General features: G+C 34.9%; 1 protein-coding gene across 1 annotated transcript in view; it reads right to left on the bottom strand.

Moving 5' to 3' along the window:
* LOC124364733 (G-protein coupled receptor 52) overlaps positions 1–23010 on the bottom strand; it is a 127005-nt gene extending 103995 nt beyond the window's left edge. Inside the window, exon 1 of the mRNA XM_046820438.1 lies at positions 22896–23010. The gene's annotated coding sequence lies outside the window, so the exon portion shown is untranslated. The remainder of the gene's footprint in view (positions 1–22895) is intronic.
* Between the last annotated feature and the right edge of the window lie 4401 nt (positions 23011–27411).

Below are 27411 nucleotides of genomic sequence, written 5' to 3'. Positions count from 1 at the left end.
TAAATACCTCTCTTTAATTAGGTAATCGTTAGCGTTGCGTTTTATTCGAGAAGCTGGAAAAATTTCATTTCTGTCTGTCCCCACGATAATTCCGATGAACAGACCTATAGACTTAAAATTTTACAAGAAGCTTCATTTCTATATAGGCAACACTGAGTTGGATGAAAGTGCATGCCACTCCATGATATTTGGCTGAACGTTTACACCATGATGGCAACAAGAAATTGCAGAATAATTAAATTTTTAAATAAACTGAGTACAACACATATGTCACTTTAACATGTGACCTAGTAACACATGTACGCTAATAAGATGAGTTATATATTTGAAATACGTATGTAACCTCAGCGAAACCTATTACGCGACATGTAGTATGACGTACCTACATGTCATAAGTTGTGTAAAACCTTGACTTCGACGAGGATCAGGAGAACGTGCTGGTGTGGGTTGCAAGCAGAGTTTGAACCTCCGTACTCTCGGTCCAGAGCGGAGTCGCGCTCCCCTGTTCCTGCGATGGCACTGGCCTCTTGCCCCTGGTCGACCTCTCCGACCTTGCTACAATGGGCCACGTCTTATGTCTGTTGATGCTCTCAGACCCTAAGGTCTCGCTGTATCCGCCGGTCAGCGGTCTGCTGTTTGCTGTATCTTGTGATTTACCTGAATGGGGACTTCGCGAGTAACTTGAATATTGCTACCACCTTCTTCCTGGTACGGGCTGCCCTGAATCGCCTCTCCAAGCTTCTGCTTTATGTCCGTTAAGGGTGGTGCTACGGAAGGGTGACACTCCAATCTTAGTTGTAGCATTATAGTAGAATATGGCGAGGCCTCTTCGTACATATCTTTTTTGTGGTGGTAAAATATTTATTATTGTTACTGATATTATTGTTGTTTGTTAAAATTACATGTTTATAGCACTACCACAACTTATATTTATCACATTCATCTTAAATTATTAATCTTTATATTTTTAGATTAGATGATGCAAAAAGCAAAAAGCTAAGGCTCTAAAATTTCCGTCGCCAACAAGAGCAAAATAGATAGGAAATCGGAAAGTAACAGGCGTGCTGTAATATAAACATACAACATGTAGTACGTACTACAGTATGTCTATTATGCTCCCGGTGCCGAGAGTAAAATAAAACAATTAATTGAATGAATAAGAAAATAACAAGGCTGTTCTTAGATGAAACACTACATATAATAAAAATACCTAGACGAAGTGAAGTTGATGTTAACGATAAACATGTTAAACATTATTCTAAGAATAGAACGCCTGATTAATTCAGCTTATAATTGGTATTAAAATAAATAATGCAGTTTGCAAAAGTACCCCATGGTACTTAAAGAGGGACGTTTTGTAACTTAAACATGAGTAGTTCAGGAGTAAAGTAAAGCAGTGTACAAACTTAAAAACTATTCCTTCTCAATTAAAGTAAAATGGAACAGTTACTCGACGAATTAAGAATTGAATTAAACTTCAAGCAGGTTAATAATTACTAGTAGGGGAGGTGGCAAGGCAAACAAGAAGAGAGACGTTAAGTAATAGAGAGGTAGATGATAAATGCATTGATTGAGAAACAACCCACTCTATACGATCCTAGGGTAGGCAGGCATTTCACTGATCACTGTCCTGGTCAGTCAGGACCCGTCAGGTACTGTCACCTTGTTACTAATGTTTTTCCTCCCAAAGGTTAATGGAAGAGACTCATACAGATCGGTGACATCGTACTGTACGGTTAAACGCCACAATAAGAAACGGGAGATCAACGAGGACGGTAACATTAATTCACTCAAACCTGGTTGCTAAAGATAATGTGCTGGCTCTGGAGAGTTGAGCTCAAAAAGTACATTAGGGTGCCGTGAGTAATCGCCCAATCCAGATGGTCCAAATAAGGATTTTGCGATAATGGTGTTTGGCCAATAGAGAGACTAATTCTGACATGTTATACAACTAGTTTGTATATGTAATGTCTATATGGTACATTCCCTCGTGTCTTCTGTCTTCTGGTGGATGATAGAGGAGGCCATTCCGCTCACCTCATTACACTTTTTCTCGGAATCGATCTCACAGAGCACTAGGATCGGAAGATCGTGAGTGACTTACCAAGAGTTGTCTCTCTCTCTTCTGTCCATCTCGCACATTGAAAGAAGGGTTGACCTAACGGACTGTACCAGCAATACTAGAGTTTGTTAGTAAAGTCTCAACATGTAAGAAGGAATACTTCCATGTCCACTGTTTTTTTTTAGTGTCCTACAAATGGCATATCTCCGTGACCTTCCTTTTTTACTTACCTCCTTAAACGTATATAGGATGAAATATTGTGCTATTGGAGGTTAAGTGAAAAAATCCATATCAATGTATAGTAGTTTTAAATCTAAAAATATAATAGTTTATGATGCCTTTGATTCAAATATTCTCTCGCCATTTAAATATAGTCCAGTAAATAATCTCAATTTACGAACAAGGTATGAGTAAATGTCGCGTAATAGGTTTCACTGAAGTTGCATGCAACATTTCAAATATGTAGTCCATTTAATTTATAAGATTAGCTGCAGGCAGAGGAAACACGTTTTACAGCTTACTAAGTGAGACTTTAATGAGATTCTGCCAAATCCCTTGGATAGACATGAACCATCATTGAACCACTATGATTCTCATTCATGTCTAACATGACAAGACAACACGACACATGATTTGATGACATCCATGCATTTTTTTTCTAAATTTATAAATGAAGTTTCATGCAAAATGTTTACAGATGAAGTCGTTCTAGTTGTATAAATATTCTTCACACAATTAGGCTACGTCAAAGCTCAGCCAAATCCCATAGAGGGATAGTACCATCATCGAACATAACGTTGAAAATGTATAAATGTAGTTACATACACGATTTCAAGTCCATAACTCAACTAATACTTGAGATATACAGCGAAAAACCGACACAAATACAGACAGAGGAATTTCGGAAGAACCCCTTACTAATTTCAAATGTATAGCTTAATTCATTCTCGAGATATCATCCTAAATTATAAGCATTGCTAACGCTCAGTGAAACTTCATGGAGAGAAATGTTCCATCATCGAACTATATCTTATGCACACAAACCTATATAACGGAGTATTTAAGGATCCCAACTAAACGTAACGAAACTCTGCCGATCATTCGAACAAAGGGGGCATGCCCCATTACATGTAAAGTAACTTCGTTACATATGGCTGCACTCATTTTGTTTATTTACGATTATCTCGTTGTCATCATGCTTACTCATGTAAAAAATTCGCTAACGCGCAGCCAAGTCCCTGGATGTTTTGTATATATAAATGAAACTCCGTGCTAAATCTGAAGTAAGTACAGTTTGTTCTTGAGAATTGTGGACCTAAGGCAGTAAATATTAACAACAGTTTACTTAAACCAAAACTCAAGCTATCACATACGAAGTAGATTACTAATTGGAATTATATTTAAACAAATTCCACACAGCACTATATTACAATATAAGTCATTCGGCATTATCCTAATGAATCATAAACATCTACAGTCAGTTTACATTAATTATTCCTTCTCTTGTTCCATCGTTAGTATAATACTGTATATAAGTAAGCTTTCGTATGAGCACTTATGGTTAGAGTGAATTATATATCCGACGCCAATGTTGAGATTCCTTTGTCCCTACGTTCAAAGAAATATATCTAAAAGTGTGTACTTATGACTATTGTAATTTTTTCCAGGCTTAATAAATTTTATGATTTAGTTGATGTTGCCTTGTTTTCTCGACCAATGAAATATATATACAAAGGTCTGGGAAGCCTATTTCTGTCAAAAGTCAAATAAGATGCGTTTGATAACAGTTTGTAAATTTATAGTAAAAGTTATAAAGTTAAATTTTCTTTCATATCTGCATTACAGTATTCACCAAGCACTGCACACTTAATCGCTCTAATGTACAATTAAAAGTAGATTTTGATTTTTGCTAAAGCTTTTAATTTTCTTATCTGAATATTACTTACTCTATGCTCAACAGTGGTTGTAGAAGAGGCTTAAGTAAGTAATGTTGTTACTATCAAGCTTGCTCTATGCTTTCAAGACCAAATGTCAACAAATTTAAAATACTCTTGTTGCGACGATCGAGAAAATCTTTCAAAAAGAGTATATTTATGGTCAGTGTAATTTACACCGGTCTTAGTATTTTTGTTTCATAGTTGATTTGGTCTTTTTCTCGATTGTGAAAATAATATCAGCTCAGATCTGAGAAGCCTACTACTATAAAAAGAAAACTAGATGGGTTTTAGTTAAATTTATAGTAACATCTGGATAGAAACTTTGTTCTTTATACCTAACACTGTATATTTACTAAAACTGTACAGTTAAACGTATAACTTTACCAACACTTTTAAATTTCATATCTCTATATTTTCTTACTCAGCTGAGGACAACGATTGTAGTAAAGGTTGAAATAAGAGTTATCTATCAAGTTTATTCTATACTTTCACACGACAAATGTAAATAAATTGAAAATATTGGTTAAATTGATCAAATATATACTTGTACAGTCATAAAACAATGTTTACACAGAACAGTTCAACATTTAACAGTCTCTTTCAATTAATATCCCTCAACTTTAAATACCAAGATGGGATTTTTCGTTCCTTTAGAGACCAGTAGGGCGTAACTCGAGGGAATTTTCGAAATAAGAATATCATGGGCCCTAAGATGTCTATGTGAATGTTCAGTACAATCGGTGGAATAGATTAAGGGTGAAAACAAAAAGAAAAAAAACAAAGGCACTTTCGCATTTTTAATATACTAGTTGTTACCCGCTTCTTCGCACGCGGTTATTGAAATCATAGTCCGTCTACTTTGTCAAAGCACTTATGATGTAATATGATGGTCCTCTATGATATTTTTCAAACGAAAGTAGCCATAAGATCAGGTACATATTACTTCAGTGTTCATGTCAGACGATCAGAGGTTGACTCTTATACCAATTTTGGCATACACAGTAGCATTTCTGGTTCTAATTATATTTCTGATACCACAACTAAGTTTGTCTAGTTGACCTCATTTATAAAATACATACATAGGCCGCAAAAAGCTGCTTTGGTTAAAAAAAACCCGTTCTTCTGTTCTAATCTACTTCTGGTTTAATATACTTCCCGCGTCTTGGATGAGTTTTCCTCGTTGTCCCGACGAGGGAAATATATTTACCTACTTAGGACTGAGAAGCCTACTTCGGTCAAAAAGTGTCTAGTTCCGGATGTTTCAATTCACTTTAGTCTATTTATTTACAGTATGTATTTACAGTGCTACAGTTGAATTTACTCCCCACGTTGCCCTGACATATATAACATTTTAAACACGTAGAACTAAGAAGCCTACTTCGGTCAAAAACAAAACAAAATCTATTTCAGGTCTTTTAAGTTAACGGTCTAACGTATTTACGGTGTTTCATTGTCCCGTGCAAGAAACATATCGATCTCAGAAAACTACTTTTGTGAAAAAAGGTGTACTTACGTCTATTGCGATCTTCTTTTGTTCTAAGATATTTCTAGTGCTATATTTGAATTTGCCTTGTTGTCATTATGAATAAAATATACATATATCTTAAGACTGAGAACAGGAGTTTAGCGTTGTTTAATTTTGATTGTGAAATATTATAATTAAAATAATGGTTAAACATATTGTCGTGCTGTCGTAATACAGTGTTTACACATAATTTATTGCAATATTTATTTGTATTGACGTTTTGTGATAAAACATTTTTAGCTAGTTCTCTTTTAATTGATATTATACAATATTGATTGATTTAACCTGTAGAAAAAGGGATAAAATATAAAAAGAAGGAGTAACACTGCTTCAAATATACAGTAAGTTCAATTATGAACAAATCTTAAAAGTGGAATTAGCTAAAGAAATCATTATCTCCGAATTAATTCTAAAACAAATTTGATGTACTGGTCCAATGATGTACATGTCGTGTACACATGATGAATTCATCTCTGAAATGACGTCACGTCTCCCACGCTCCCACCACCACCATCACCCTCAGTTACCAACATCACAGATACAATGACCTGGTTTCGTGAGTTACATCTCGGTATCACCTACTGATAGGTTTTGTGTGACTAGACCACTGTTAACTATCTATTGTACAGAGACCACACAGTCTTTTATACAACTCCATTTCACGACATGCCACAAGAAACCTTTTAAAAAGTAAAAGTCAATCTATTTTTATTATTTCTTCAACAGTTTTTTTTTATTTTTCAAAATTTTACACCAAACAGCTCTGCATGATTTTAAAACAACCCAGCTCAATGAAGAAGCCCAATTTCAAGACCGCAGAAAAGGTTAACCAGTGAAAAATACACACGGAATAACATAATAATCATATTATTTCAGATAGACAAATTGTGATATATTAATAAAATACTATTCCAAAACGTATCAGTTATAAACTGAAAATTGATGAGAAAGTCACTTTTTCGAAAATTAATTCTTTATTGCTACAGTCCGATATATCGGACTGTTTATTTTTGTTACTCCAAAATATCAGGATGCTTTAAAATCACATCAAAAATCATCTTAATGAAATTACAAGAATAAATAAGTTTGTGTTCGTTGCATTGCATGTGTTAATATTAAAAATTAATTTATCGTCCTTGCGTTTAAACATTATCGGCGGCATATACACCGTACATATTCCTGACATCTCCTGCACGTGTTGCCTTTATTACATCTCATTTGCTTATTTGGTATTTTTTAATTTGTATAGAACATATTCACGTGACTTTATCTGCAGAGTTTTTTTAAACTAAATGACAAAAGTAAATTTTAATAATTTCTTATGTATTTAGTCTGAAATTTGACACATTCTGTCTTGTAACAAAACTTTGAAAATAACTAAGATTTGCTTAACTCTTCTCAATACTACATCTATTCTAGTTATAATGGTCGAACTATTTTATAAGAAAGACGTACAAATTCCTAAATCATTAGCAAAATTAAAAAGGTTCATGCTTAAAAATCATTCAGCACTACTGCTTGGTGGCTGATAACATTATCTACTTGTTTAGTACAAAATTCTAAGATATTTTGTAACCTTCCAATAAAAAAACTTAAATTTACAACATTAAGTTAAATTTACTCACAAAGAGTAAGATTTATTAGATAAACAATATCTAAAAGAATTCAAATTTTAAATATAGCACAAGAGTAATAAAACAACAATTTAATTCAATTTAAATCATCCAATAGCCCTCAAACATCCATTTATAAAATTCATAAGGGTGAGAGTGTATATATTTAATAACAGATAAAACAAATTAATACCAGTAATAACAACCTTCATGTGATAAAATGTACTAGAAGAAAGGATACTAAACCGTCGACTTAACCATCAACAAAAAAAACAAACAAAAATTTTGTTCTGCTATCAACATAAATCCTCCATTTGGTATGAATAACAGTTATTTCGAGATTAAAACATGTCATTACATATTAAAAACTCAATTACAAATTATTACAGTTTAGGATAAGTGGTTATTCAAACTACTAGGTGAAGTTGAACTTCCATCGTCAGCAGGTAGATCTAACCTGTTTTAAATTTTGTAATATATGTATCACATAATTTTAAGTTAAAAAAGAAAATACTAATGTGAAGAACGCGTGAGTTGTTAAGTATATATTGAAATAATTGTAATATAATATTCAGGCCAACTGTAATGTATATTGGTATTTTAAAAGTTACAGTATGCTCTGGATTCTGAAGCCAAGAAACAACATTTATAAATCAACAAGGTACGTGGATAATTTGTACAAATGCCACTACCTTTTTTAAAACCAAACCTTTCATAATCACTTACATCTGTATTTATGTTTAGTTGCATTATCTGTCTTGTATATCTATCTTTATTTATTCTACACCCTGCTTTATCTAGCTTACATGAAAATTTTATATTTAATTCTATATATTACACAGTCAATTAGTAAAGATTTGTCTTATTCATAACCTTACAAAACTTGCACATGATCAACGTGCTCGACCACCAAGTGGAATTTGTATTGTAGGATATGTATGGACTAAAATGTTCAAACTGCCATCTACAAAGCAATATTCGAAGTTCTGTCTAATGAACTTGAAGAGTTTCCTGACCTTTCCTCGTCATCGCAGTTTCTTGAAGGTTAGCGTCTCTATTCTCTGAAATGCTGTGAAGATTATAATCACAATACATTGCATATTAGTGATTACGTCACAATTCACTACAGTTTTGTGAATGTTCACACCTATTCACTTCTATACTATGAACTACTAATATCATAGTAATATGTAACCACTAATATCATATAAATTGCAGATTGGTCGAGGGATCTAAACTATTAAAGGTCTTAATATACAATTCAGTATTATGCACTTCATAGTAATGAAGAAAACTTTATGAAATGTCGTACAATTACCATCAAAAACAATCCGAAGAGTGTCCAGTGAACTTGGTATATCAAAAGCAATATTGCGTGTACACATTGTACCACTATTAATGGCGGGCTTTTGGAGATTAGTGTACTGTTAACAAGTATTAAGAAATCAAGTTTCACTAAAGCTGCAGTCTGTTTAAGTAATTGTCAATATTAGTTACAATTTGTTTGAAATTATTTTAGTATTACGAAACTTCTTGTCATTAATAACTGCAACCTGTTCAGGTTATTGTCAGTGTTAACTACAGTTTTTTGGAGATTAATATACCACCTCAGTATTATCTACTACCTCAGTATTGAGACTTATTGTCACTAATAACATCGGTTTCTACCATTCATTTATGCATTGTGAAGATTAGGGTTACTATTTATTATATTTTATAAAGGTTAGACAAATGTCCATCTCTTTATTTCCGAGATTAAGGTTAATGTTACCAGTTTTTGAGTATTTAAGACATTTTGTGTACTATTCACTGCAGTATTGTAAAGGGTTCTGAGTTATGAGACTAACGCCATTGATCACTATAGTATTTTAAAGGGTTCTGAGTTGTGGAGGATAACGCGACCGATCACTATAGTATTGTGAAGGGTTCTGAGTTGTGGAGGCTAACGCCACTAATCACTAATTTATTGTGAAGGGTTCTGAGTTGTGGAGGCTAACGCCACTAATCACTAAGGTATTGTGAAGGGTTCTGAGTTGGGGAGGCTAACACCACTAATCACTAAGGTATTGTGAAGGGTTCTGAGTTGTGGAGGCTAACGCGACCGATCACTAAGGTATTGTGAAGGGTTCTGAGTTGTGGAGGCTAACACCACTAATCACTAAGGTATTGTGAAGGGTTCTGAGTTGTGGAGGCTAACACCACTAATCACTAAGGTATTGTGAAGGGTTCTGAGTTGTGGAGGCTAACGCCACTAATCACTAATTTATTGTGAAGGGTTCTGAGTTGTGGAGGCTAACGCCACTACTCACTAAGGTATTGTGAAGGGTTCTCAGTTGTGGAGGCTAACACCACTGATCACTACAGTTTTGTGAAGCGTTCTGAGTTATGGAGGATAACGCTACCGATCACTGTAGTATTGTGAAGGGTTTTGAGTTGTGGAGGCTAACGCCACTAATCACTAAGGTATTGTGAAGGGTTCTGAGTTGTGGAGGCTAACACCACTGATCACTATAGTTTTGTGAAGTTTGGTATCACAACTCACTGCATTTCAGCAAAGATTTACTTAAGCGCAATTATCACAATCGCACTTAGTGTCGCTCACTTAATCTTCTTAACATTCAACTAAGTGGCTTATACTTAATTATGTCAAAGCGTCCTCCCGGGCTTCACAGTCACCTACATTTTGTAATTGCTTTGATACTGCAAGGATTTTCTTTAGTTTTCTGTTCCCGCTTTATAATTTAGGTTTATGTTTTTAAATCTATTAGACATTGCTAGTTTCACATATGGTGTAGTTTCATAAACGTGTCTTCTATTGCAAACTATGCGAACATAAATGCACCCATATTTTAACTTATATCAGACTTTATAACCGTTTATACATAAAGAGATAATAATAACTCGAACTATACAGGGCGTTTCAAAAAGGACTTTACAACTTTGAAAATTCATTTACAATTTATTAAACAAGGTACATAGCTGGTTTTGGTGTTATTTTAAAGGAAAAAACTTCAAGTTTTTTTACCTTAAACTAAAGATGTTCTATGTGGCTTCTGTTGGTTATTCTGCAGATATCCCATCGGTAGTCGATTTCTTCCCAGACTCGCACTAGCATTTCAGGTGTAACTTGCTCAGCAGCAGCGTAAATTCTAAGTAAACGTATAAGTATTTCACTTTGATATTTCAAAGGTTCTTTAACATTTAGATTTTGATAGTTTTGTTGGATAGTTTCTTCTCAACGAAACTAGATTAGTATCGATACTAACATACAACACTACCGCAACTACCGGGGTGGCTATAGATAGTTTGACACAAGCAGTTACTCTGTACAGTTTGAATATAGTTGTAGCTAGTGAGGTGTCTCTTACAATACTTTTTTAGGTTATGTGAAGAAGCAAAATTATGTCTTTAGAATTTATTTTATATGATAATTGTAAACTTTAAAAAATAATTAAGCTAATTATGAATAAATAAGCTTCCAGATAGATAACGTGCTTTTATTCTTCAGCAGTGGTGGTGATATGATCAGAATTACGACGACGTGTTCGAGTCGTTGGTGTAGCATTTTCCAAACAGTAGACCATTATCACGACAAGTTATTCATAACTTAAATAAAATGTGTGACGAGACAAGGTATGAACTGTATCTTCTATGATGAAGTAAATCTAAATTTCTTACTAAAAAAAGAAAACGTTATTATTGCTGCGCAAAGTTTTGTCCAATCACCATCAAAAAAAGCTCGAAGAATGTCCAGTGAACTAGGTATATCAAACAAGCGTTACAAGAATGAAACATGGTGTTGTTTCTTGTAGCGGAGATGTAAATGTTATCTAATGTTACAATTTCTTACACCTTATCGCCATCTCCTAGCTTTTCGCAATCTGAGCCGTGTCGTAGGTTAGATTACTGCAATCAGTGACACATATTGATCTTGAAATACAGAGAGAACTGAAATTACACGCTCGAAAATGAATTTTGCCCATAATATGTATTATATTCTAAAACGTTATCCAGTAAAGTAATTTTATTGTGTGGTGACATTTTTAAAGCCATTCTTTAAATATAGGGAGGAATAAAGTTTAAGGTTTATATCTGTTTTATTGCCCGTTTTTATTAATATTAAACTGCTAAATATGTATTTAATTATTAATTTTATTATGAATTAATTTTTTTATGAACATTTGTTTTTGTTCCACCTTAAAACCAACCTCATGATTCCACCCTTCTCATTATCAAAATTTACATACTGAAAGTAAATAATCATACTAATAATATTTACCGGTTACTGTAAACTACATTGAAGCTATTATATTAACAATAAACAATATGTTTATTATTAATATTATATATTTGTTTATTATTAATATAATAGCTTCAATGTAGTTTACAGTAACCTTTAAATATATTTATTTGTATCTATCGTCATCTATTCAAGGAAAAATGACAGCATTGGTAGTGATGACAAATTTTCAATTAACTTAAGTGCGGCGTGTGTTGTAAAAAATACAGACACATATTTTGCAAAACAAATTGTTCGTCACAGCCAAATAACAGAACGCAGGGAACTTCCGCTGCAGTCAACAATAAAGCGTAATACCCTGGCCAGCTGTGCAGCAATAACCGTACAGCTGTCTGCTATTACATTGAGGTTATGCTATGTTACACCGGGTAGCAATCTATTATTCGTGGGAATGGTTAATTAAATTTTTTCGAGGTCAAACTAACCCGGAATTGTTTACCCCATTACGTCTCGCCAATATCAGCTAGCGAAAATATCGAGCCCTAACCGAAATTCCACTCCGGGTCCCTGGGGCGATAAGTTAAGAAGCTAACCACTCAACTATCGGGTACAGTGTTAGTGGAAATTATTAAAAATAAAAAAATATGCATTTATTAGTTTACTTATCAGCAGCTTTCCTTGCAGTGAAGTCTTCTATTTTTAGTACTTTACAGAATAAGGAAATATTTAGATTAAAAAGTGTTAGACGTGTATTTAAAATGTAAACAAATGACAACATCACGAGAGCACAGCCTCCAAGCTGCGTGGCTTATATGCGAGTGCCTAGATGTGGAAGAGTCCCACTAAAGCGTTTTGGGATCAGGAAAATTTTTTTCAATGCCACTAAAATATTATGTCGGCTAATTGTATATAAGGAAAAGCAATATCAAAATTAGTAGTAACATGGAGATGTACAAAATAATTTTTCCACTGGATCTTAAAAAAGGAATATCTTTACAGTGAGTTTTGTAATTTGTAAATTTACTTTATTGTAGCGTTGATATGAAATCTTATCACAGTGAAATCTTATACAATTTTACCACAGGAAAATTGTATTTGGAAAGTACACTTAGGAGTATGAAATGTAAAAACATTGTATTTTAACTGTCCTAAAATTAAAGACAAGTAGTTTTGCATTTTCAGGTGGTACTTTTATCAAACACAGTGGAAATAAAGTACGAGTGTATAAAAGTACACAGTTAGATTATGATGAAAAGCAAACGCACGCAGTTGCATGTGGAGGAGAATCATGATATACAGAACATATAAATATCATTATACAAACATTTAAAGAAAATATAAGCACTAATTACAATACTTACAAAGGACGGAAACTCGCCATCAGCTTTTTACTTTCCGGTCATGGTTGAATGATTTATCGCCAAGGTGGTCTATATTTGATACATACTACCATAGGCGATATATCGTCCATTAGTCCTTGAACGGAACTGTGTGAATCGCGAGCATCTGAATGTAACATTTTGTTGCTGCTCGGCAGTATGTGGTGGTAAAGAACACCGAGTACAAACCCGGTCAGGGGCGGTTTTCTGGCGTAACATTACAAGTTTTATGGGTTGACGAAAAATAGGAGTTTGTAAATGCCTTTTAGTATTCCCATATGAAGATTATATTGTAGTGTAGTGTAATTTCTTATGATTATTAATTCAACCAACCACGTATTTCGTATATACGAGTAACTTCAAGATAAGAGATGTAAAATATGTTTATAGACTTTTCACACGTAGCACTAATATTACCTTTATAATAGACTAATGCTAAAAAAATTAAAATCAGTAATTTGAGTGTTATAGATAAATGTTATTAACACGTAAAAATAAACACATAAATCCTACATGTGTGTATTCAATGATTGTGTCGCTCCCGTCGTAAAGCTTTTTAAAATGGTGATAGACTATGAAAATAAGGAAAACGATTTTATAAAGATATTAGAACAAACCCCACCATAACGCATAGTAATTATATTGTAATTTTGATCAAATACATATTAATTAACAACATAGGTAGCAAAATTGTAAATTTGAATAACTTATTACTTCTCTTTTTACTTGTCCTAATTTCAAATTCAACGTGACTGGTTTAGTAGGCGCCAATATAGAAGGTTTTAGTCGGATATTATGAAATCAAGCTCAAAGTACAAAGGGAACAATATGTAAAATTATGTAAATGGATTGAAAAATCCTTAAATATAAAAATATGTTTTTTATTCGTTTACCTGCCATGCCTAAGTACATTCTCTGAAACGTAACTTACACTAGAGAACAGCACACATTAGTGCTATCGGTGCTAAATCTTTGGGTTATGTTAACTCCTTAATGATTTTGACAAAAGTATGCTCTAGTGTCAGACAGTTTGTGTTAAGTAGAATTGGCTTCTAGTTTGAAACTTATGAAAATGTGTTGTTGCCATGTAGAGACTAAATAATGTACCCTTCTGTAATCTACATAAGATAATTAGCTTTACAAAATTGTTACGCTATAACTCATTCAGTTTATAAATATTTAAGAGGATTAGCTGTCCCAAGTTGTATTGCCGTAACTGATTAGATTTTATGTCACTCCCGCTACACGGTACCTCAGGAACGTACCGTCGCTTGCCGCTCGACTAGAGCGAAACTGATTAAAATTGTTCATGTGGTCGAACAAAGGATCTGTCAATCAGTACTCGACTTGCCGCTCGACTAGAGCGAAACTGATTAAAATTGTTCATGTGGTCGAACAAAGGATCTGTCAATCAGTACTCGACTTGCCGCTCGACTAGAGCGAAACTGATTAAAATTGTTCATGTGGTCGAACAAAGGATCTGTCAATCAGTACTCGACTTGCCGCTCGACTAGAGCGAAACTGATTAAAATTGTTCATGTATTACTCCATGGTCGAACAAAGGACCTGTCAATCAGTGCTCGACTTGGCGCTCGACTAGAGCGAAACTGATTAAAATTGTTCATGTGGTCGAACAAAGGACCTGTCAATCAGTACTCGACTTGCCGCTCGACTAGAGCGAAACTGATTAAAAAATGTTCATTGTGGCTCGAACAAAGGACCTGCCAATCAGTGCTCGACTTGCCGCTCGACTAGAGCGAAAACTGATTAAAATTGTTCATGTATTACTCCATGGTCGAACAAAGGACCTGTCAATCAGTGCTCGACTTGGCGCTCGACTAGAGGGAAACTGATTAAAATGTTCATGTGGTCGAACAAAGGACCTGCCAATCAGTGCTCGACTTGCCGCTCGACTAGAGCGAAACTGATTAAAATTGTTCATGTATTACTCCATGGTCGAACAAAGGACCTGTCAATCAGTGCTCGACTTGCCGCTCGACTAGAGCGAAACTGATTAAAATTGTTCATGTATTACTCCATGGTCGAACAAAGGACCTGTCAATCAGTGCTCGACTTGGCGCTCGACTAGAGGGAAACTGATAGACATTTTTCATGACTTACTCCCCGGTCGAACAAGCCCCTACTAATCAGTGCTAGGCTCCAACCTCGATTTAGTATTTAACTGTTGTTTTCCGACGCTGGAAGGACAGCGGCGTTACAGTGGCTGTGGGAAGCTGTTTCTGGTAACGGTTGACACGCCCGCCGTAAATCCACTATCACTTACTATAGAGGCAACGATCTGTAGGCTAAACATTGACAGGTGCTGAATTGGCTGCAGTTCTGTATCTAATCTTCAAAATAATCCAGCAGATAATCCAACTACAAGTATCAATTACACTAAAATAATTGAGCTAAAACTACGGATATTCTAGCAAAGTAAACATCTGGTTTTATGAATGATTAAATATCAGTATCTGCATAAGTTGTTAACCTAAAAAACATTAATATCAATTAAACATATTAAAATTCCTACTGTCGTAGTACAAATTCCCTACGCTTTTGCGGAAGTGTGATAATGGATCCTTGCCAGATAACTTTACTCCCTCCTGTAAAATTATTTCACTAGAGTGTATGCCAAATTGAATGTTATCCTTGTTTTCATATTCGACTCTCAGTTCAGTCCTTCTAAAATACTATATTATTTTCAAAACTAATTCTTACACTTGAAACCACAAAAAAAAATAGTTTCCATACTTTTAAAACATGCTCGTAAATATAGAGATAACTTTTTAATAACTATATTTGACTAATAAAAAGGGTAAAACAAATATAAAATAAAATCACTATCGAATGCTCTAGAGTTTCGATCTTTTAAAAAGAGTGTCACTACTGTTGATAATTGCATTTATCATTTCAAACGAAATATGTCCTGGAAATATACGTCAGAAATGTATCGTTTAGCCGTAAGCCGCCATTTTGTAATTTATATAGAACAATTAAGATCTAGTTAAGCTAAAGAAATAAAATGTGGCACATAGGTTTGAATAGGTAAGTATAAAACAAATAATTGTGTTATTTTCTGTAATATTAATAAAATTGTGTCTGTTGCAAATTTGTAAAATCAAATAACTAAAAATCATAATATTTATAAAAACTTTACATGACTTTAACTATTTAAGCAATTTTATTAAAATTCCAACGGTACTTTTTTCAACGAATACGTCAATGCATAAGCGAACTCGATCACTTAAGTTACGCTTGCACAAGCCGGGACAGCAAACGTTTTGCCTTTTGATAGGTATCAACTGTTTTATATAGGTTATAATAGTTTTAAAAATCCAAAATATTTTGCAATTTTCATACCTATGCATGCTTATTTCTATGCTTTTACAGAGCAACAAACAAATTATACCTCTGAACTGTGATACGTTTGGAGCTCACGATTTGTGCTTGCTTACGCGTTGACTGATTTCGTTGTATAAAACACCGTTGTAATTTTTTAATTTAAGCATTTAGCAACCTCTTGATATTTATTTTGTTACCTGGTTTAAAGTTAGCAACTTCCCAAACTCTTAAAATAAAATTATTAAAGTATTGAGAACTTAAATTTTATTAAGCTACCAGAGTTACCATAGTGACAATGTCTTAAAAATCAATCTTAAAAAAACTTAACGTCATTCGTGGCTGAATGGTCGGCGTCCAACCTATTCCCAGAAACTCTTGGCGTCCAGCTTATTCCCGGGACCCTTGGTGTCCAGCTTATCCCCGGGACCCTTGGTGTCCAACCTATCCCCAGGGGCCCTTGGTGTCCAACCTATTCCCGGGACCCTTGGTGTCCAGCTTATCCCCAGGACCCTTGGTGTCCAACCTATCCCCAGGGGCCCTTGGTGTCCAACCTATCCCCGGGACCCTTGGTGTCCAACCTATCCCCAGGGGCCCTTGGTGTCCAACCTATTCCCGGGAACCCTGGTGTCCAACCTATCCCCGGGACCCTTGGTGTCCAACCTATCCCTAAGGGACCCTTGGTGCCCAACCTATTCCCAGGGGCCCTTGGTGTCCAGCCTATCCCCAAGGGACCCTTGGTGTCCAACCTATCCCCGGGACCCTTAGTGTCCAACCTATCCCCAGGGGCCTTTGGTGTCCAGCCTATCCCCAAGGGACCCTTGGTGTCCAACCTATCCCCAGGGGCCTTTGGTGTCCAGCCTATCCCCCAAGGGACCCTTGGTGTCCAACCTATCCCAAGGGACCCTTGGTGTCCAACCTATCCCCAGGGGCCTTTGGTGTCCAGCCTATCCCCCAAGGGACCCTTGGTGTCCAACCTATCCCAAGGGACTCTTGGTGTCCAACCTATCCCCAGGGGCCTCTGGTGTCCAGCTTATCCCCGGGACCCTTAGTGTCCAACCTATCCCCAGGGGCCTTTGGTGTCCAGCCTATCCCCAAGGGACCCTTGGTGTCCAACATATCCCCAGGGGCCCTTGGTGTCCAACCTATCCCCGGGAACCCTGGTGTCCAACCTATCCCCGGGACCCTTGGTGTCCAACCTATCCCTAAGGGACCCTTGGTGTCCAGCCTATCCCCAAGGGACTCTTGGTGTCCAACCTATCCCCAGGGGCCCTTGGTGTCCTACCTATCCCCAGGGGCCCTTGGTATCCAGCCTATCTCCAAGGGATCCAAATTTAAATTCCGGTTAGAGTCTGGCACTTTCGTAACATTAAGGAATTAATCATCTGAGCCTAGCTTGGAGTTATGTGACAAATAATAATCTATTATTAATTCTGGTGATCCACCCATAAAAAATTAATAATAAGTACATAACGTTAATAAAACTAAGTCGTACTTGAAATCTCCATCTGTGCTACAGTGGATACTTTAATTATATAATTAATTGCAATACTCTTATCTACTTTGCGTAGTGTAAAAACAGCTGTTGACTATGTCATGTAAATAATAGAGACCATATCGAAGGTAGCACCTGCGTGGAGTGCACATATTAGTACAGGAGAATGTGTTTTTATGATTTGAATGCATTTTCAAGTTAATGTAACAATGTATTGTAAAGCCAAAATAAAAAGGTTTTTCATAAAAAAAGATATATATATATATATATATATATATATATATATATATATATATAGTCTCTTAGATAGAGCAGTTTCAAAAGAAAACTACAATTTGTTAATATATATATATATATATATATATATATATTTATTTATTTATTTATTTATTTATTTATATTTAATCAAATACTCCCACTGACAAATTATCTCATCTTGAAACTAGCTGACAAAAATACATAATAAATCATTGTTTTACGGATTCGTTTAGGGTACATACTTTTTTATACGTACCAATCAGATATAAAATATATGTTAAATATTCTAATCATTCTATTAAAATAATGTTGTACGGATTCATAGATTTCAACTGATATAACCTGAACAGGCTGCTGAATGCCTTACAGGTCAACAATAATAACGTCAATGTTTTAGCGTCAGAATGACTGCTAGAAATTACCAGTGCTAATGTATAGTTTCAATGTATACTTGTCAACTATTGTCAATATCAGCCTATTACTCATATTAGCAATACTCTCGATAATATCCGCATAGAAAGGTACATCAACATGTACAGTAGCTGCATAGTGATTTACCGATACACGATTTTAATATTGATTCAAAATTATATTAGCACCTCTATACAATCTTGTGTATTTATTGTAGGTAGGGCTACTTATTTCCGGCACTATACATATAGCATAAATAGAATTGTTTCTTAATTGGAAAAATGATATCAAATCGGATGATTTTTAAAACATGCAGCTCTAATTTATTTCTTAAGTTGTCTTAAGTCTTAAGTGTATCTTAAGTTATTTATTTTACAATGCGGAACATTTTATTGTTTTTTTTTATCTTATTGTGTGTTTAACCATGCCCCGAAGTTTGGCAACCTAAGTTAGAACATGATTACGTTATTTCAGTTTGGTTACTGATAATTATAACAAATTAACTAGCACAACAAAAACGTCACAACATTCGTATTTTCCAATTTTAATAGAAGGTTATGTACCATTGTTAATGTAAAATACCCTTGTATATAGTATTGCAGCGAAACAGTACTATAAACAACTTTTGTGGTGTGTGAAATTTAAAATAATGTATTATAGTTCTAAGTTTTAAACAATTATTTATTTACTTAGAATAACACTATAACTTAAAAAAAACATGCAGATACACAACTAACCAAGCATTGTCATATTTGCAGGAACTGTTTTCATTATTGTAATGTGCTTCATTATTTCTCGAGGTCTTGCACCCTGTTTTAGAACCAATTTGGAGAAACGCTGAATTACCCCTTCCTCTCCCTCATTACCCGTGATAAAAATTTCGTAACCTCTGGCTCATTAATGGTCACATGCCACTTAATGTGCCTGTACGAGTCTCTCAGTTCGATATGTCCAGAATCGACATTTTTATCAGTATTATGCAGTCTAAAAAGTAATTAGAAAGCCAATTGTCGAATGGTCTAAGGCGTTGGACTTCAAGTCAAATTGGGGAATGGGGAGGGTAAATGGAAGAAAGAAAAAGTAATCATTTAGGTAGATATATGGCATGTGGTTATGGACGAGATGGGACCATAAAGAGTCCGGAAGGTTCCCTATAATACTGACAGTCATCAAGTGGAAAGTCGATACAGCAATATCGAAGTGAGCGACAGTCGCGGCAGTGCGGAGATACGGTTCGTGCCGCCCAGGCCGTGCCTGGTACCCGCTCCTGCCGCGGCCGCCACCGCGGTGGTCGATAGCTAATTTTTCTTTCGATTGGTTCCTTCGCGAGACAAATTCACATTAGTTTCCGGACGTCGCTTTCAGAACAATCACAAACTCGGTTGCATGTCAGTTTGTAGCTATAAATCTATCTACGGAAGTCACAGTAAAGTAGGAAACAAATAGCATTGGCTTCACATCGTTAACTAAACACCGGTATCACTCCTACTTGACAATATCGTGCAGGTCTCCACTAGGGTTCTCCTATCCAGCCGTATAGATTTCAATGGGTCGAAATTATATCATGGATTCCTGGGCAATCTCACAATCTGGGGCTGGAGATCCTAAACCTACTGACCTAGGGCAGCGAGTTCGGTTTGGGTGTGGAGATGAGTATTGGTAAAGGTAAGCAAGCGTTAACTACCTCACGAAGTGCAAACAAATCTTGTTGTTCTGGTGGATTTTTTCAATGGCGCCCTTATTGGAGAATAAAATTACCTCCGGACTTAGTAGAACGAGAAGGGATCGTTTGTAAACATATCACATCAAGTAAAATTATTGAGCTCACATAGAATTATCAAAATGGAAGTGGAATAGTTCAATATACACCTGGAGGTAGCAGTTGCCTCCAGACCTCATGGAAAGAATATCCAGCTCGTTTGTGAATATGAATATTCTATCCGCTATGCACGTGGATTTGTTCCATATACTACTGTTGGAGGTGAAAATTGCCTCCGACCCTCGTGTAAAGAATATCCGGTTCGTTTGTGAAGATAAATATTCTATCAAGTAATCATTAATGACCTCAGATATACCTAGAAAATTTTCGCCGTGGAAGTGGATTTGTTCAATATACCCCGGTTGGAGGTGGCAATTTCCTCCGGACCTAGTGAAAAGAATATCCAGCTCGTTGGTGAAGATGAATATTCTATCAAGTAATCATTACTGACCTAAAGAATTCTCACTGGTGTAGCAAATGTGTTCAATACAACCAAGTTGGAGTCTATTTGTATCGTTACCAGAGTGACATCAAGAACACTTCGCCATTCATACACCTAAGCTCTTCTTTATCACCAGCTTTATTACTTCATACACTTGTTTTTGTCATTACTGTTTCATAACACAATTTTCCAAATAAATAATTATTCCTAATTAGGTTTTAAATTAAATCCTATATTATTTTCTATTGCTCATAAAGATTTTGGTAGAGTGCTTGAGGAAAGTAAAGTAATTGTAATTCGTTATACAATGTCATCACACTGTCCCTGAAGAGAATTAAAATATCAACGTACTTCTTGTGTTAGTAAATTCATCTTTTTGCAACATTAACGATAGAAATTTCTGTAATCCTCTTGTCCGCTCAATGGTGCGTTTTGTGTATCTCAAGGGAGTGTAGATCTGCATAACGTTTAACGAGCGAAAGCAAATACAGAAACCTTTTTCAAATGGCTTTCAGAGTAAATACGACCTTGTTACCGCTGAATATTCATCGCAGCCAGCCGTTTACTGGGCTGTTGCTCAAAGAGTCAAGGGCTTTGTAGTCAAAGTGTAAGCGAAGTGAGTGAGCAGTCCCAAGTGGATAAAAGCATCACTAAAAGCGGTTCGTCAACCCACACGCGGACGATCATCGACACCTTTGTACTTTCACAAATTTATTTTTTGTCATTCTGACAGCTGGTCGTCAGACCTTTCTGAATTCTTCTTTCGTTATCCTTATTTAATGAAGTTGTGGATTCATGTAATGGAGCTTATCAATATAAAAATACCAAATTAAAGGTTTTTATTATTAAAACACAGTATATGTTCATTTATTAATTCTGATGGTGCTGCCGCGTCGGATTGTCGCATTGTGTTATACTAATAAAGACCTTTAATTTGATATGCTACTCGACCTATGCTTCCATTAAAATTATTCCTCTGACTCCTTGCGAGCCGTCCCATTTTGTCGTCCCCTTGTGTTGTTCCCTTGTCTTGTCCCCTTGCGCCGTCTCCTTGTGAGCGTTGCAGTCCACAGAATTCGAGTTTTCCATTTGCACTTACAGCATGTAAACTTTTGTACCTCTAATTGAAATAGTTAAAATAACATTTAGCCGTCTCGGAACTCGTGACCCTGTATATGCTCAATACACAATTAATATTTACATTTGTAATAAATACGATTTGAAATTATATGAGCATACGGTATTAATTATTAGTATAGTCCAAAATGTATTAAGTTGCACTATGAATCGTCCATTAGTCCATGATAAATTTCACAAAGAATGTAATGGTGAATGATTTCGTCAGTATTAAAATGACACCTTTAAATTATTAATACGTTTTATTAATATAATACCCTTAATAAAGATTTCTAGTAAATTCTGGTCCATTCAAAGTTTGAGTTTCAAATGCAATAACTTTTTACTACGCAAAATATGTCTACAAGGTTTAACTTTTGAAATTTTGATATAGTATGTATAGATAAGGTAATTTACAAAGAAAAAATCCAATTAAATATTTTTTCTTTTTTTTATATGTTATTCTACAATACAAAACCAAATCTTAGAAGTTTTTTTTTATTTTTAAAATATTAGGAAGAATATTGTTTGGAGGACCAACGACCATTTGACCTTTACCAAGATCCTCCTGACCTACTTCCATCCTAGATGACCTATAAATATTATGGCGTTAAAAATACGCTATATGGTAATTTCTTGACATAACATCTCGTGAATTAGTTATTAACCAAGCAGTAAGTGTTGATATTATTCTCTGTGCAACTAAACCATACCGTTATTGTAACTAGAGTATTTTTAACCATTTATTATAACCATTGGAAATGTTACATTTGGAAGTTTTGCAACTAAACATTTACACTATAAAGGTATATTTCACGAATAATATCAGCCCTTATATTATTTAGAAACATGAATCACTCTACAAATTTTTCCGTAGAATTATGGACTTGTTTTTTATTACTTTAAATACTTGTTAATACTTAGATTACTACTGACAACATACACTATTAATATTGTTATTAAAATGCAATACTTCAAGGTTTGAAAACTGTTTGCGTAGAGTGAAATCGGGGAATTTTTATTTTAAAGGAATTTCTGGAGGAATGGAGATAAACAGATAAGAATCAAGAGGGAAGCAAACACACCCACACGCGCGCACACCATCAAGCACAGACATCGACAACTTGTCGAACATCTCAGAGTATCGGATGAGGTCATTCATCCCTCACGATCTGGGGGTTGAAAGGGAAGGAAAACTGTCAACCTAAAGCGAGTAAGTGATAGTAGTGGAATCTGTTGCATCATACGCGTGAGGGTATCTACCGCGGACCAAGGGTCACACTTACACTTATCTAGTGGGTCTGAGGTTCTAGTACCTGTCCAGGAGAGCAGTGTCACAGAGAGAGTGTCCCGCCGTTAGATCGTTCTGCACCGGCCTGGCGGTGGACCACACATCACGTACACCCGCGCACAGTCCTCACCTTCGCTGCTCGTCTCTCTGTCTGGCTGGCTGCACCCTTCGATCGCCGCCCCCACCGCGCATGCTCGCCTACGTCATCGCCCGGGCCGTCATCTTCCCTCTCGCTCCCACTCAACAGGTATACCCTACTTGACTTCATTCTTAGCCTGCTTTATATTCTGAGACGTCATCAATCAATAGTGCGTACAGATGACGGCCCTCGACCTATCATGGTCCGAACACATTATTAAATACATCATTAATTATTAAATTAAATTAAATTATTTCGATTGACCCTGTTATACGAAGTAAAGTTTATATTATACAAACTTACAAACCACATTTAAGGATTTGAGGTTAACTATGTAGCTTTATGTTATGTTTTGAAAAGGGAAGTAAAAACAGTAATTTAGAATTATTGTGATCGGACATAACAAAATACCATTTTCATTCAAAGAACGTTACTCAGTAGGCAAACGACACTGATTCTTACGCTCCTAAGGTTACACAGTAACTAACGTTGTGTACTACAGCTATTGAAATATACTCGTACATCATGTACTATAACCGGCAAGGTACTATGACTAACTCATAATCTCATAGCAATGTTAAATGAGATGGTTCCAGCTACAACACACTCCTTTCGACGAATTGTTGTCTTCTATCATCGTGTTCTATAAATAACAAGATAGCACGTGTACTATAGCACGTGAGATTGTCCATGTAAGATCTTGTATTAAACTTGGTAAGATGTTATTGTATGATATTGTGCACTGAAATATGTAAGGTATCATAATCAAGCCGTACTCAGACCGGGGTTTCCAGACAATTCTACCGGGGCCCGGAACGAGCCCTACCACACGTCTGCGGTGTGGCGGGAACGCGATGACGGGGACCGGGCGAATATATTTTTCTGGGGCCCGCCAAAGATGAGTAGGGCCCTGATCATAACATATCGGATTAATAATTATTAATGTATTGCTTTAAATATACATATAATTTAGTGAACTGTAGTATGTAACATCGTTTACTAGTGTAGGTGTTCATATAACATTGTAATGAATATATATGCTGTGTTTTGCCTTATAATATGTTCCACTATTAGTAATAAGGTAATTCCATACAATATCGTACAGGTATTTTATACAACATAGCCTTAAGTAGTTGTTAAATATATCTAGTAAACTGCAATCGTTTAATATTGTGTACTATAGCTAGAGGTATATGATATATTAATATTAAAAGCGTTTTCTACAATTTCGCGAAAATATTGTCCTTATTAAATTGAACTCTATAGTTTACAAGTTGCTTGTTCTCATACTATATTTTCAATGTGCACTGCTAATAAAATTGTAGTTGTCTTTATATAACATCGCACTTGAGAGTTATCATATAATATCGTGTATTACTACTAGTGGGATCTTTTAATATAACATCGTGCTCTTTAGTTTGAGACCTGCAATATAATATTGTGTACTATTGCTAGTGAGGTCTTTTAATATAACATCGTGCTCTATAGCTTGAGAGTTGCAATAAAATATCGTGTACTATTGCTAGTAAAGTCTTTTAATATAACATCGTGCTCTATAGCTTGAGAGTTGCAATATAATGTTGTGTACTATTGCTAGTGAGGTGTTTTAATATAACATCGTGCTCTATAGCTTGAGAGTTGCAATATAATATTGTGTACTATTGCTAGTGAGGTCTTTTAATATAACATCGTGCTCTATAGTTTGAGAGTTTCAATATAATATCGTGTACTATTGCTAGTGAGGTGTTTTAATATAACATCGTGCTCTATAGTTTGAGAGTTGCAATAAAATATCGTGTACTATTATTAGTGAGGTGTTTTAATATAACATCGTACTCTATAGTTTGAGAGTTGCAATATAATATCGTGTACTATTGCTAGTGAGGTGTTTTAATATAACATCGTGCTCTATAGTTTGAGAGTTGCAATAAAATATCGTGTACTATTATTAGTGAGGTGTTTTATTATAACATCGTACTTTATAGTTTGAGAGTTGCAATATAATGTCGTGTACTATTGCTAGTGAAGTCTTTTAATATAACATCGTGCTCTATAGCTTGAGAGTTTCAATATAATATCGTGTACTATTGCTAGTGAAGTCTTTTAATATAACATCGTGCTCTATAACTTGAGAGTTGCAATAAAATATCGTGTACTATTGCTAGTAAAGCCTATAAAATAACATCGTGCTCTATAGCTTGAGAGTTGCAATATAATGTTGTGTACTATTGCTAGTGAGGTGTTTTAATATAACATCGTGCTCTATAGCTTGAGAGTTGCAATATAATATTGTGTACTATTGCTAGTGAGGTCTTTTAATATAACATCGTGCTCTATAGCTTGAGAGTTGCAATAAAATATCGTGTACTATTGCTAGTGAGGTGTTTTAATATAACATCGTGCTCTATAGTTTGAGAGTTGCAATAAAATATCGCGTACTATTATTAGTGAGGTGTTTTAATATAACATCGTACTCTATAGTTTGAGAGTTGCAATATAATGTCGTGTACTATTGCTAGTGAAGTCTTTTAATATAACATCGTGCTCTATAGCTTGAGAGTTTCAATATAATATCGTGTACTATTGCTAGTGAAGTCTTTTAATATAACATCGTGCTCTATAACTTGAGAGTTGCAATAAAATATCGTGTACTATTGCTAGTAAAGCCTTTAAAATAACATCGTGCTCTATAGCTTGAGAGTTGCAATATAATGTTGTGTACTATTGCTAGTGAGGTGTTTTAATATAACATCGTGCTCTATAGCTTGAGAGTTGCAATATAATATTGTGTACTATTGCTAGTGAGGTGTTTTAATATAACATCGTGCTCTATAGTTTGAGAGTTGCAATAAAATATCGTGTACTATTATTAGTGAGGTGTTTTAATATAACATCGTACTTTATAGTTTGAGAGTTGCAATATAATGTCGTGTACTATTGCTAGTGAAGTCTTTTAATATAACATCGTGCTCTATAGCTTGAGAGTTTCAATATAATATCGTGTACTATTGCTAGTGAAGTCTTTTAATATAACATCGTGCTCTATAACTTGAGAGTTGCAATAAAATATCGTGTACTATTGCTAGTAAAGCCTATAAAATAACATCGTGCTCTATAGCTTGAGAGTTGCAATATAATGTTGTGTACTATTGCTAGTGAGGTGTTTTAATATAACATCGTGCTCTATAGCTTGAGAGTTGCAATATAATATTGTGTACTATTGCTAGTGAGGTCTTTTAATATAACATCGTGCTCTATAGCTTGAGAGTTGCAATAAAATATCGTGTACTATTGCTAGTGAGGTGTTTTAATATAACATCGTGCTCTATAGTTTGAGAGTTGCAATAAAATATCGTGTACTATTATTAGTGAGGTGTTTTAATATAACATCGTACTCTATAGTTTGAGAGTTGCAATATAATATCGTGTACTATTGCTAGTGAGGTGTTTTAATATAACATCGTGCTCTATAGTTTGAGAGTTGCAATAAAATATCGTGTACTATTATTAGTGAGGTGTTTTAATATAACATCGTACTCTATAGTTTGAGAGTTGCAATATAATGTCGTGTACTATTGCTAGTGAAGTCTTTTAATATAACATCGTGCTCTATAGCTTGAGAGTTTCAATATAATATCGTGTACTATTGCTAGTGAAGTCTTTTAATATAACATCGTGCTCTATAACTTGAGAGTTGCAATAAAATATCGTGTACTATTGCTAGTAAAGCCTTTAAAATAACATCGTGCTCTATATAGCTTGAGAGTTGCAATATAATGTTGTGTACTATTGCTAGTGAGGTCTTTTAATATAACATCGTGCTCTATAGCTTGAGAGTTGCAATATAATATTGTGTACTATTGCTAGTGAGGTCTTTTAATATAACATCGTGCTCTATAGCTTGAGAGTTGCAATAAAATATCGTGTACTATTGCTAGTGAGGTGTTTTAATATAACATCGTGCTCTATAGTTTGAGAGTTGCAATAAAATATCGTGTACTATTGCTAGTGAGGTGTTTTAATATAACATCGTACTCTATAGTTTGAGAGTTGCAATATAATATCGTGTACTATTGCTAGTGAGGTGTTTTAATATAACATCGTGCTCTATAGTTTGAGAGTTGCAATAAAATATCGTGTACTATTATTAGTGAGGTGTTTTAATATAACATCGTACTCTATAGTTTGAGAGTTGCAATATAATGTCGTGTACTATTGCTAGTGAAGTCTTTTAATATAACATCGTGCTCTATAGCTTGAGAGTTTCAATATAATATCGTGTACTATTGCTAGTGAAGTCTTTTAATATAACATCGTGCTCTATAACTTGAGAGTTGCAATAAAATATCGTGTACTATTGCTAGTGAGGTCTTTTAATATAACATCGTGCTCTATAGTTTGA

Source organism: Homalodisca vitripennis, chromosome 1, assembly GCF_021130785.1.
Source record: "Homalodisca vitripennis isolate AUS2020 chromosome 1, UT_GWSS_2.1, whole genome shotgun sequence".
NCBI classification, from domain to species: Eukaryota; Metazoa; Arthropoda; class Insecta; order Hemiptera; family Cicadellidae; genus Homalodisca; species Homalodisca vitripennis.
The sequence above is the reverse complement of the archived record's forward strand: the minus strand, read 5'-3'. Positions and strand labels throughout refer to the sequence as shown.